A 14,103-nucleotide genomic window follows, 5' to 3' on the forward strand; every position below is an offset into this window, starting at 1 on the left:
AGTATACATTGCCAATAGGATATTTAGGGAGTATATATAGATATTTTAAAAAATTAATTAATTAATTAATTTTTGGCTGTGTTGGGTCTTCGTTTCTGTGCGAGGGCTTTCTCTAGTTGCGGCAAGCAGGGGCCACTCTTCATCGCGGTGCGCGGGCCTCTCACTATCGCGGCCTCTCTTGTTGCGGAGCACAGGCTCCAGACGCGCAGGCTCAGCAGCTGTGGCTCACGGGCCCAGTTGCACCGTGGCATGTGGGATCTTCCCAGACCAGGGCTCAAACCCGTGTCCCCTGCATTGGCAGGCAGATTCTCAACCACTGCGCCACCAGGGAAGCCCGGGAGTATATATTTTTAAAATAAATTTATTTATTTATTTTTGGCTGCGCTGGGTCTTCATTGCTGCGCGCGCGGGTTTTCTCTAGCTGCGGCGAGCAGGGTCTACTCTGTTGCAGTGTGCGGGCTTCTCATTGCGGTGGCTTCTTTTGTTGCGGAGCACAGGCTCTAGGCACAAGGGCTTCAGTAGTTGTGGCTCACGGGCTCTAGAGCACAGGCTCAGTAGTTCTGGCACACGGGCTTAGTTGCTCCGCAGCATGTGGGATCTTCCTGGACCAGGGCTCGAACCCGCTGCATTGGCAGGCAGATTCTTAACCACTGCGCCACCAGGGAAGCCCTAGGGTATATATTTAAAGGAGTAGAGTTATAACCCACTTGAACCTCTTTGATTAATTTTATCGGAGGTTAATGAAATCATTGGATGAAGAGTAAATGCTGCTTTGGTTCAGAGGCAGCCCCTGGTGTAGGTTAGCTTAGATTTGTGGACTTTAACTTGCCTACTCCTGAGTCACTCCTAGGTTGGAAGAATCCTAGGCCCCTGGCTGGAGTGATAGGTTTGCTCTAGGCTAGAAGTTTAGATCCTAGTCCAGATTACAAGTCTGGTTCAGACTCACAGAGACCTTGAGGGAGGGGAGATGGGAGTGCTGTTTTTCTTGGCAGCCTCATGGCGGTTTCTTCAGCCCAGAGCCTGTTCTTGCCACCAGGCTGACATGTGTGTCCAACATCATCTATGAGGGAGGGCTAGGCATTCCTGGACAACCAAGCATAGAGGAAAATGAAGATTCCCTTGGAGATGCCAGTCTCCTTGAAGATAAATGAGATTATTAGGAGAGCTCTGGAAGGGAGAATGTGTGGTTTTGATTTTATGTTTTAAACCAAGTTGTAAAACGTGGAAAGCTTAAATAATGAGAGAGTCAGAGGAAGCTTCCAGACTGCTGAAATCAGTACAATACCAGGATTTAAGCCATGGAAGTCATCTAGGAGTGAACCTTTTAGAGAGGAAAAACAGATGATGTGTTTTTCTTGAGTATCCTGTTGAGATATATATATATATATATATTATTCTAAGATCTTAAGACCTGTGTATCAAAACAAAACAAAACTTAAATAGCATTTTTATTTCCAAAGGTTTATGTTCATTGATTGTTTTTTAATTAATTAATTTATTTTTGTCTGCATTGGGTCTTTGTTGCTGTGCGTGGGCTTTCCCTAGTTGCCGCGAGCGGGGGCTACTCTTCCTTGCAGTGCGGGGGCGTCTCATTGCGGTGGCTTCTCTTTTATGCCGAGCACGGGCTCTAGGTGCGCAGGCTTCAGTAGTTGTGGCACATGGGCTCAGTAGTTGTGGCTCGTGGGCTCTAGAGCGCAGGCTCAGTAGTTGTGGTGCACGGGCTTAGTTGCTCCGTGGCATGTGGGATCTTCCCAGACCAGGGCTGAAACCCGTGTCCCCTGCATTGGCAGGCGGATTCTTAACCACTGTGCCACCAAGGAAGCCCTCATTGATTGTTTTTTTAAGTTTCAGTAATGAGCAGGGTAGAAAGATTTTCATTATCATAAAAATTGTATTATAGTAATTTCCTTGCAGTTTGCTAATTATTTTTCCCACCTCAAATTCTTGAAAATGTGAAAACACTATCCAATTCTTATTGTGTCAATAATGAGTGTTCTGAATAAATCTACTGCATTTATACAAAGTTTTAAAGTTTTGATAGTACAATATAAAATGGTCTAAGAGTAAAATGATTCAATTATTTTTTGCACGTGTGCACTTCTTATGTGTGCAGCATTATGGAAACACAAAGTTTAATGAGACAATTGTCTAGTGTTTACAGTGTAGGCCCTTAAGGGGGAAATTTCATTGCGATTCCTTGTACCATTGTTAACTGCAAAAGATTGTCTCTGTTTTCCAGTGGGAAAAGGGACTGTCTTTTTTCCATTGTGTTGCAGGAGTGGGGTAGCTTTTTTTTTAAATTAAAAAAAAGTTTTTTATTGAAGTATAGTTGACATATATAAACTATATTAGTTTCAAATGTATAATATAATGATTTGATATTTGTATATACTGTGAAATAATCACCACAATAAGTCTAGTTAACATCTGTTACCATACAGAGTTAAAAATTTTGTTTTTTCTTGTGATGAGGTCTTTTAAGATCTACTCTCTTAGCAACTTTCAAATATGCAATACAGTGTTCTTAGCTATAGTCACCATGCTGTGCATTACATCCCCGGGACTTAGTTATTTTATAACTGGAAGTGTATACCTTTTGATCCCCTTCACCCAGTTCTTCCACCCTCCATCCCCCCTGCCTCTGGCAACCACCAATCTGTTCTCTGTATCTATAAGCTTGGTTATTTGTTGTTGTTTTTTAGCTTCCACATATAAGAGAGATTATACAGTATTTGTATCTCTCTATCTGACTTATTTCACTTAGCACAATGCCTTCAAGGACCAACCACGTTGTTGCAAATGGCAGGAATTCCTTCTTTTTTTATGGCTGAATAAAATTTCATTGTATACATGTACATACCACATCTTTTTAAAAATTGAAATATGGTTGATTCAGGGGGTTGAATCATTTTTTCGCTTTGTGAAAAGAAGCTATACAAAACACAACTCTGAGAGAGTGGCTCTAAGTCCACCCTTTTAAAACCAGTAGGTTTATACCCACTAAGGGGCAGGGCCGAGAGACTGTAGAAAACCATCCCTATATTCTGTGCCGACTCTAGCATGTGGCGCCTGCTAGTTAGCCCTTGTGTATTGGTTCATACCTTTTAGGTGTTAAGGACCAGAAAGGTGAACTCAAACTTACCTACCCCAATAGAAAGTTTATTGGCTTATATCACTGTAAAACTGAGAGGTAGAATGGCCTTCAGGGTTAGTTTGCTATAGGAGCTCAGTGATGTCACTCAGGACTTAGTTCATTTTTCAAGTTCACCTTTGGAAGTGCCAGCTTTATCCAAAGGCTTCCTGCCCTCATGGGTGCAAGATGGCCGTCAACAGCTCCTGGGTCTACATACTTCTTCCATGTCAGAGAAAGATAGACTTTCTCCTCCAAATATCAAAGAAAATGCAGGGCTTCACTCTTATTAAACCAGTTTATGTCATGTTACCAGTTGCTGTGACCAGAGAAATGCCACATGATGATAGATCACTGAGGTAAAAGGTGATTGTCTCTGGCTATTTAGGTCTGAAGCTAAAGGGGTATCAATTCCACCCATGACTAGGCATAGAGGAGGGCCAGCTCCCCAAAGGAAACTCTGAGTACTTTTAGAAATGGGAGAAAGTGGGGGACTTTTAGGTAATCAACTAAACAATTGCCCACTACAGTTTGCTTCTTTATCCTCTGCTACTCACGATTTTTTAGCTCCTCTTCTTGCAGTTGGAAGTTCTTGAACTTGATTTATAATCCCCATGCTCTGTCCCATTCCCCACCAATTCTTCTCGTTCTATTCATACACAAAGTCTGTTCTTAGAAGGATGGTTTTATGGAAAGGTGGAAATTTCCCTGGAACTCATCCTTTGCCACCCGAAACAGTGAGGTCATGATAAAAAGCCCCTTCTACTGTGCTGGGAACAGGAACCAGAGGAGCCTCCTGGAAACATGACATTGTCAGGATAAAGCCAGCATTGGCCATGGAAATCATCTGGTCCACATGGCTCTAGCTCAGCATAGACGAGGTACACAGTACAAGCAGGATGATAGGACTCGTGATCCTCGGTGTGTAGTCAGTGGTAAAGTTTCTTGGATGCTGGGAGGCCTGGGACTTCTAGTTCTAACATATATCCTTGATCAGCGATGTGATGTGCTGCCTACAAAGGACTCACTAGTCCTTGTAGCTGACAGCACAAGTGGGAACCAAGGCCAGGAAAGAGGAGTTCAAGACCTTGAAGGCAAGAGAGTAAGAGGATTGAGATCTTCCCATCTAGGTGGGAAGAAGAGTATCTACCACTGAGTACGGTGAGCTTCAGTCATTCATGAAATATTTAGCAAGTTCTGACTCCACTCTAGAGGCTGTGCTGGCCTTGGAGATACAATGATGAACTTGCGAGCTCTCTGCTTGCATGGAGCATTAGGTAATGTGGGCATGCATTAGTCAAGTTTCTCTTGGCTTTGGGGAGCAGAATTGATCCTGCAAGCTTGTTAGAAGAATACTGGAGGTTCTTAGAGAATTCACAGAAGGAGCAGGGACTATGGCAGCTTGGGGCACCTTACTGGCTAGAGGTTAACAATCTTCTCTGAGAGTGCTATTGTTGGTGTGAAGGGGTTTCTGTGTCCAGTCTCTGTGGGTCTCAGTTCCAAATTCCTAGAGGGAAAATCTGATTGGTCCACCTTGAGTGAATGAAGTACAGACATGGTTGTCAGAGGCCTATCCTGTTGAGTGCAGTTTCCAGAGAAGGGCAGATGCTGTGAACCTGAAGGCCACTCTCTGTGGACAGGAAGGTAGATAAGCAACAGCAATTACAGCCCAGTGTCACCAGTGCTATGCTAGGGGGAGCGTGAAGTTGTGTGGGAGTGTGTCAGTCAAGATTCTTTTGGAGACAAAGGTTTAGAAATCCAACTTAAGCCAACCTGTGCAAAAAGGGGAACTTGTTGGAAGGCTCACATTGAGAAGGGTGAGGGGCAGGTGGTATCAGGAGTCACTGGAACTAGGCACTTGAATCCTACTAGGTTTTTTTTTTCTGAGTCTCTCAACCCTGCTTCTCTCTATGTTGTCAACTTCTTTTTCTTAGGAAAAAATTTTTAAAATTTGGCCACTGGCAGCTCTTGAGTCCCATATCTCTTGGCCTTACCACCAGAGAATAAATCTTTTTGTCCAGCTTCATTTACAGAAATCCTGAGGAATGACCCAATTGGCTTGGCTTTAGGTATGAATCCATCCCTTAACCAATTAACTGTGTCTAGAGAGGCAGAATAGTGTAAAAAACATATTCCATGGTGATGGTTAAATGACAAACCAAAATGATTAATACCAAATGCTTTAGTTTAATATTCCCCGTACTAGTTATCTGTTGCTGCTTAAGTTACCTCCAAACTAGTGGCTTAAAACAACAATAAATATTTATGATCTCACATAGTCTCTGCGGTTTGAAATTCAGGACTGGCTTAGCTGCTCAGGGTCCTTGCTGAGGTTCAGTCAAGATGTCAGCTGGGGCTGAAGTCATCTGAAGGCTTGACTGAGGCTGCAGGGTTTGCTTCCATGACAGCTTACTCACATGGTGCTTAGTTCCTTTACATGTGGTCCTGTCCACAGGCAGCTTGAGTATCCTCATGACATGGTGGCTGGCTTTTCCCAGGATGAGCAGTCCCATGAGAGTGCAAGGTGAAAGCCATAATGTCTTTAATGGCCTAGTCTCAGAAGTCACACTCTATCATTTCTGCAATATCATTTTCTACGTATTGGTCAGATCTATTAAATTCCCAGGAGGTAAGATTAGTGGGGCCATCTTGGAACTGTCTTAGTCTAGCACATTCCTCAAAACACATCCTGAAGACTTGGGATGTTAAAGGTTGTTACATGAAGAAGGGGATTTGCAGTCAAGTCAGTTTGAGAAAAGATATGTAAAACCAAGTTAAATAGGTTTCTTTCCTGCAGTGTTTCCATATGGCTTTTAGTACATTGATACCTGCTTTGAATTCCTGAAAGGGGTAGAGTACACCACAATTTCTTTTTCATTCTCCAACTTTTCCTCCAGTGGGCCCTTCTACCCTCCCCCATCCCCATTTCCTTCCCTCTAAAAGCATATCAGAATGCTGCCTGTCTCTTGTGTAAAATGTATGTTTCTGGCAAAGCAATACATTTTCATTTGGAGTTGCTCATCCTTGACCCTCCAAAACCTTCCTATTTATTTGGGCGATGTACATCATGAAAACCTAAGAGTTACTAAAAAGTAAAGGAACACATTTTCTGGTGAGGTGAGTGGACAGTCTCTGAGGAAATTCTGCAGAAAAGTTTTACAAAGCTCTCTATGTCGGCCATGGTGTTGGGTGATATTGAGTCATATAGTGACAAACACTGTTTGAAGGCCAGCAGCCTTACATGCAAGTTTGGGTGGCTTCTTTAGAATGTGTTTATTGGTAGAAACACAAGGTACGGGTTAGTCAGATCTTGTACTTTGAGTTTTTGCCAACAAATACTGAACCTTTCAGTTTGGTACCTTCTCCACCTCCCCTTGTCTAAGTGGCTTTTTTTGGTTGTTGTTTAGGTTATTTGTTATGGCAACAACCCAATTTATTTAAAGTGTTTTATGGTGGTTACACCATCTTGAATTATTTAACTCAGTTATAAAAACTAAGGTAGAATGTATGTGAAAGCTCCTACACCATATGTGTTTGTAGAAATGTGCTTATTGAGATGTTTCCAAGCACAGCATCTGCTCTTATACATCTTTTTTTTTTTTTTTTTTTTTTTTTTTTTGCAGTACGCGGGCCTCTCACTGTTGTGGCCTCCCCCGTTGCGGAGCACAGGCTCCGGACGCGCAGGCTCAGCGGCCATGGCTCATGGGCACAGCCGCTCCGCGGCATGTGGGATCTTCCCGGACCGGGGCACGAACCCGTGTCCCCTGCAACGGCAGGCGGACTCTCAACCACCGCACCACCAGGGAAGCTCTGCTCTTATACATCTTTTATAATATTTTGCCTTAAGCCCATGCAATAATTGATCTCCACCATCTGATAATTTTGAATTTAAGACAGTTTACCCTCTTATGTTTTTGATAAATGATAATTTTTAAGATTTTGGAGCAAAAAAGCATGTAAGTTAAAAAGAAGAATGATCAGTAAAAATGTCTTTCCTGAGATCTTTAATTTCCTTTATCCAATGCATACCTTTAGAGAGGGATGAAGTCTGTGCACTTAGAAGAGTAAGGTCTTCCGAATGTTATTGGGCTTACTCTGGGTTCCTGAGTACCGTGCTCTCAGGCATCCTGCCTTTCTGCACAAAATGGAATTTCACAATGTCCAGTGTTGCCCAATGGCTTCTTTTAAATTGGCTTTGGTTTTCTCTGTGGAGAGAAGACTTAATTAAAACCCCAAATACAATCCCACAGAGACCTGTACGTGCCCAGCTGCTGATTTCAGAAAATAATGAATCATGCAATAAGCTAGTGTTCATCTACCTTCTTGAAATAACACTTGAAACAATCTATTATTAATACTATTTCTTGAAATCTCAAAACCAGAGAATCAACTCTATCTAGGGGACTAACTTCTTGATTTACCAAAACATACATTGGTTCAAATGTAGTGAAGGAAGTGCAACCACCTTGACTATAAAATCTGCTGCTTTTAGAGCTAGGGGAGGTGCCCAAGGACCTCCAAATGTTGTGTACATCAGTGTCTCCCTAGTGTGATTTGCAAGCCACTATCAGAATGAGAGATGATTTTTGGTGGTGTGTGGATAAACTTTCAAAAAAATTGTAGTCGTTATTCACATGTTGTAGTGGGTTGAATTGTGTCCCTCTCAAAATTCCAGAACTTCACCCAGGACCTCAGAATGTGACCTTATTTGGTAGCAGGGTCTTTGCAGATGTAATTAGTTAAGGATCTTGAGATGAAATAATCTTAGAGTGGGCCTTGAATCCAATGACTTTATAAGAGAAGGGAGAGGGAGATTTGGACAGAGACATACAGAGAGAAAAAGCTCATGTGAATATTGAGGTAGAGATTGGAATGATGTCTGTACAAGCCAAGGGACATCAAGAAGCTAGGAGAGGGGGTGTGGAATAGTTTTTCCTCCAGGAGGAACCAACGCTATTGACACCGTTATTTTGAACTTCTGGCTTCTTGACTAGTGAGAGAATAAATTTCAGTTGTTTTAACCCACCCAGTTTTATAGTATTTTGTTATGGCAGCCCTAGGAAATGAATACACTTAAAATTTATTATATAAAATATACATGGTGTATAAAACCTGTTGTTTCACAGTCGTTACTATTTAGACGGGAATTCTCTAACTAATTTAGGTAGCAAAAAGTACTTTGATTAAAAAAAATTAAGTAAATAATCCCATAGGAGGTAGGAAGATATTGCAAAACTGTTGTAGGTGCCACGTGGATGGAGGACCAATTTGGGAAGCATTGCTATTGGCAACCCACAGGGTCTTTCTGCCTGGAGTGGCATTGTGGGAGATCTGGGTCAACTCTTATCTCTACCCCTAATCAACTCAGTGATTTGGGTAAAATACAAATAATGGCCTTGACAAGCCCCGTCTTCCTCAGCCGTAAAATGGGGACAGTAATAAATATCTCACAGAACTTGTGTGGGGTTTATGAGTTCCTTCTCCTTCAGCCTTGAAATACTGAAAGCTTACTTATCTGAACCCATTTTTTCTGAGTGTGGGGGTGGGATCTCCTGGCAGCTGGGCCGATGTACAAAAGAACATTTTGTAATCAGTACCCACAAATGTGAGTTGCGGTTGATAAATATATAGGGCTGAGCAATAAGAGGAGTGAGTTGTGGTAGAGCAGGAGGAACTGATGCAAATAGCCCTTGACGAGTCATAGCTGAAGCCAACTTTCTATTATTTCTGGGCCTTATTATGCATATTATGAGTTATGATGGCCTTTATTTCTCCCTCTTTTCAACCCTATCATCTTGGATTTCATAAAAGTGAGTAAAAGAACTCTAGACATAGTCTGATAGATATAGGAAAGTATGTGTTTGAGAGAGTTCAGAGAAATTTTGTAAATTTGATGTGGATCCCTGGAAATACTCTAGGATGGTTTCCTAAGCAGACTTGGCTGGTATTGGCAAGGTGACCTGGAGTGGGAAAGGAATAACACAGCTAACGTCTCTTGTGTACTAGCCAGTGGATAGACACTGTGTTAAATGCTGTCTTACTTAATCAGCTCTGAAATCTCTGCGTTAGGTATTGCTAAATAAAATTCTTATTTTACAGATAGGGAAACTGAGGCATGGAGAAGTTCAGTAACTTATCCCAGATCATTTAAGTAGAGATTAAGTAACTTGTTCCAGTTCATCAAACAAGGCAGTCTGCCCCAAGAGCTTGTACTCCTAGCTGTTTATTATGCTCTGTAAAGGCTTAAAAAATGTAGAAATACAGGAAGGGGAAGAATGCATCTAAATGGTGTAAGAGAGAGAACTTGAAGTCAGGAAGAACTTACTGCAACCCTGGCTCTGCCACTTAGCAACTCTTTGACCTTAGGCGAGCTACTTAAACTCTATGCACTTCAGATTTCCCATGTGTAAAATGGATGCAATAATATGTACATCATAATATTCTTGTGAGGGCTTCCCTGGTGGCGCAGTGGTTGAGAGTCCGCCTGCCGATGCAGGGGACACGGGTTCGTGCCCCGGTCCGGGAGGATCCCACGTGCCGCGGAGCGGCTGGGCCCGTGAGCCATGGCCGCTGAGCCTGCGCGTCCGGAGCCTGTGCTCCGCAATGGGAGAGGCCACAACAGTGAGAGGCCCGGGTACCGTAGAAAAAAAAAAAAAAAAAAAATATATATATATATTCTTGTGAGAATTAAATAAGATGTATTCAGTGCAATGTGGGATGCATGGGAAATAGCCTGCATTGTACAAAGTAGTTCTCCTGAGGTAAATTACTTAATCCTTACAACAAACCTTTGAGGTGGATGTTCTTGTTATCACTGCTATTTTACAGGTGAGAAAATTAAGGTTTAAAGACAAGAAGTAACTTTCTCAACATTACCTAGTCAGCACACCGCAGAGCAAGAATTCAAACTTAGGAAGTCTGATTCCACAGCACAAGCTCTCATCTACGTTTATTATCTTCCTTTCCCATGTGAAAAAGACTTGGGAGTTGGGGTTAAATACAAACTTGAGAAGATTCTACAAGTATAGCAGCTGGTGAAAAAGCCAGTTCGTATTTAGGGCACATTCAGACAAGAATAGGGTCCAGTGCAGATGATATATTCTGTGCTGTTCAGATTATGTCTGGAGTAGTGTGTTCAAGTTTGGATGGTATTTTTTAACCAGTACTAACAAACTGGAAATGACTATGATAATGAGAGAGATTGGAAGTGATCGCAAAAGAGCAACAGCTGAAAATAGTCTGATTTGATGAAGGCCTGCAAAGGATCAGAGAGATAGATGTCTTTGGGAAAGGCTGATTGCCCAGCAGGTCGACAGTACCTTGATGTAATCAATATGGGTCCTGACTCTGTTCCCAGACTTGCAGGTCCAAGAATATCACTGTATCAGTTAATATTCAGAGTTGATCATATATGTGGTGATTGACTCACACTAACCAAACTTCTAGGAGACTGATGCATATACCAGAATGCCAGTTGCTTAAAAGTACGAACATAAGCACCAAACAGCTTTTATACATGTATTTGCTGATCAGAGCATCTATTTTGTTTAGGGGGGGTGCCTTATATTCTTTTGTCAGAATGTATATTATACTGTGGTAAGCTAATTTGTTAGCTTGCAGGTAGGGTAAAATCACAGGCCCTTTATGGTTTCTGACTTAGAATGATAGTCAAAAATTGATGCCTTGGGACTTCCCTGGTGGTGCAGTGGTTAACAATCTGCCTGCCAATGCAGGGGACACGGGTTCGATCCCTGGTCCGGGAAGATCCCACATGCTGCAGAGCAACTAAGCCTGTGTGCCACAACTACTGAGCCCGTGTGCCACAACTACTGAAGCCTGCGTGCCTAGAGCCCGTGCTTTGCAACAAGAGAAGCCACTGCAATGAGAAGCCTGCTCACTGCAAAGAAGAGTAGCCCCTGCTCGCCGCAACTAGAGAAAGCTGGTGCACAGCAACAAAGACCCAATGCAGCCAAAAATAAATAAATAAATACATTAAAAAATTGACACCTCATTATCTTATTAACTTGATTTATTAACTTACTCTTTACTTTATATCTCATTATTTTATTAACTGAGTTTATTCATATGAACAATATTTCATATGTGGTTTTGAACATTTGTATCTTGTCATCTGCAAGTTGTATGCTTATATTCTTTACCTATTTTCTTTCTTTCTTATTTATTTATTTATTTATGGCTGCGTTGGGTCTTCGTTGCTATACGCGGGATTTCTCTAGTTGCGGTAAGCGGGGGCTACTCTTCATTGCGGTGTGCAGGCTTCTCATTGCAGTGGCTTCTTTTGTTGCAGAGCACGGGCTCCAGGTGCGTGGGCTTCAGTAGTTGTGGCTCGCGGGCTCTAGAGCACAAACTCAGTAGTTGTGGTGCATGGGCCCAGTTGCTCCGCGGCATGTGGGATCCTCCCGGACCAGGGCACGAACCTGTGTCCCCTGCATTGGCAGGCAGACTCTAAACCACTGTGCCACCGGGGAAGCCCTACCTATTTTCAGTTGGGTAATTTTTAAAAAAAATTAATTTATTTTATTTTTATTTTTGGCTGCATTGGGGCTTCGTTGCTGTGCCTGGGCTTTCTCTAGTTGTGGCAAGCGGGGGCTACTCTTTGTTGTGGTGCGTGGGCTTTTCACTGCAGTGGCTTATCCTGTTGCAGAGCACAGGCTCTAGGTGTGCGGGCTTTAGTAGTTGTGACACGTGGGCTCAGTAGTTGTGGCTCGTGGGCTCTAGAGTACAGGCTCAGTAGGAGTGGTGCACAGGCTTAGTTGCTCTGTGGCATGTGGGATCTTCCCGGACCAGGGCTTGAACCCATGTCCCCTGCATTGGCAGGCGGCTTCTCAACCACTGTGCCACCAGGGAAGCCCCAGTTGGGTAATTTTTAATTAGATGGTCAATTTTTTTTATAGTGTAAAGGGTTTAAAAATATTATTTATAACATTAGGCAAATTATTTAAAGTCAATAAATTTTTAAAAATATTTTAATTTTATTGGAATATAGTTGATTTACAATGTTGTGTTAGTTTCAGGTGTACAGCAAAGTGATTCAGTTATATTGAATACATTTACATATATTCTTTTTTATCATTTATTTATTTATTTAATGATCACGCTGCGTGGCATGTGGGATCTCAGTTACCCAATCAGGGATTGAACCCATGCCCTTCCTTGGCAGTGAAAGCACAGAGTCCTAACCAGTGGACTGCCAGGGAATTCCCTTTTAATTCTTTTTTAGATTCTTTTCTCATATAGGTTATCACAGAATATTGAGTAGAGTTCCCTGTGCTATACAGTAGGTCCTTGTTGGTTATCTATCTTGTATATAGTACAAGTAGTTCTTTTTTCTACTACTTGTATATAGTAGTATATGTATGCTCATCCAAGGCTCTTGATTTATCCCTCAACTAAAGTCAATAAATTTTTATTTAAAGAATTTTACATGTGATCGCCTCCACTGTCCATCAAGGTCACCTTAGTTCCTCCAAAGTTTGAGTGAGGGTTTATCTTCAAGACAGCCCTTTTAAAAAGAAGCTATGCTTAATCCACAGTTGTCCTATCTTTTAGCCCATAATTCTTTTAGTTGGACTTCTTTTGTCTCCACTTGAATATGGACACATTGATAACATCAAACATTTCCCCACTAGAATCTTGGGCATCTAATTTCTTCATGTAATTTACTTTAGGACCACTTACAGGCTCAGAGTAGATGGATTTGCCTGGTTTTCAGTTTCAGACACCCTCTAAAACTGAGTTCAAATCATATTCGCTCCAAAGCTATCACACCCAAGAATAATATAGACTGTGGGATATGCCAATACCTAAGGTAAAAAAAATTAACTACTAGGTCTTTCATACTTTTAGCAGATGTTGTAGTTCTTTCCGAAGATCTAACAAATAGTTCTGTGAGTGAAGCAAAACCACACAGTTACTCTGTGAGGCATTTCCAACAATGTGAGTCTACAGGAAAAGCCCCATAGGGATAGACCTCAACTATAGGGTTGTTTTTTACTGATTGATAGGTTCTTTGTATGAATATATATCTATTTAATATATTTGTCTATATTTAAATAATTCAGATAAACTGATATATATGTATACAAAGTAAAATAAAGTATAAAATTGTATTATATCAGTTGCAAATATATTTTGTCATAATTTGCTTGCTTTTTGACTTTATGTCTTCTGCCATACACATAATATATTTTGGGTTTTATGTTTTGTCAAGACAGTTTTCTCTTCCCAAGATTATAGATATATTTTCCCATTTTTCTTTTATCCTTTAAAAAATTTACATCTTAAATACATGTGGAATTTATTTTTAAGTATGGTGTGAGGAAGGCATTTAGTTTTCCTTTTTTTCAAATGGATAACTCCTTGTCCCAACACCATTTATTAAATAATCTGTCAGTACCTGTATGATTTTAAGTGCCTCATTTATCACATTCTAAGATCATTGGCTGTTTTTCACAATAATGTTTTTCACATTATTTCAATTATTGTGACTTCATAATACATTTTGATACTTGGAAAAGTAAGTCCTGTTTCTTGTTCATTTTTCTAAAAAAAAAATGTTGACGTTTTTGGCACATCTCATAGATGAACTTTAAAACTAACTTGCCAACTCTATAAAATATCTTGTTGGAATTTTGACTAAAATTGCATCACAGTTTTTATTTAACTTGGGGAGTATTAATATCTGTATAATGTTGAACCTTTTTATCTAGGAATATCTTTCACAGCCTTCATTAAAATTATATGGTTATCTTCAATAAATTTCATACTTTTAAGTTTTTTCCTAAGTAATTCAAGGTTTCATTGGATTCGAATTTGGCTTTCTTCTCTATTACATTTTCAAATAAGTTTTTGTTGATTATAGAAAGGCTGTAGATTTTTATTTTATTATTATTATATTTTATAAATTTATTTTATTTATTTTTGGCTGCATTGGGTCTTCATTACTGCTCACA

The 14,103-nt window shown here is 40.8% G+C and overlaps 1 non-coding gene across 1 annotated transcript; it reads right to left on the reverse strand.

Moving 5' to 3' along the window:
- Positions 1 to 12,998: 12,998 nt before the first annotated feature.
- LOC136131649 (small nucleolar RNA SNORA18) lies at positions 12,999 to 13,127 on the reverse strand. Its single transcript, XR_010656383.1, has one exon. It is a non-coding gene; the product is annotated as a small nucleolar RNA SNORA18 (small nucleolar RNA).
- Positions 13,128 to 14,103: the final 976 nt, after the last annotated feature.

This window comes from Phocoena phocoena, chromosome 11 (assembly GCF_963924675.1).
Source record: "Phocoena phocoena chromosome 11, mPhoPho1.1, whole genome shotgun sequence".
Classification (NCBI taxonomy): Eukaryota; Metazoa; Chordata; class Mammalia; order Artiodactyla; family Phocoenidae; genus Phocoena; species Phocoena phocoena.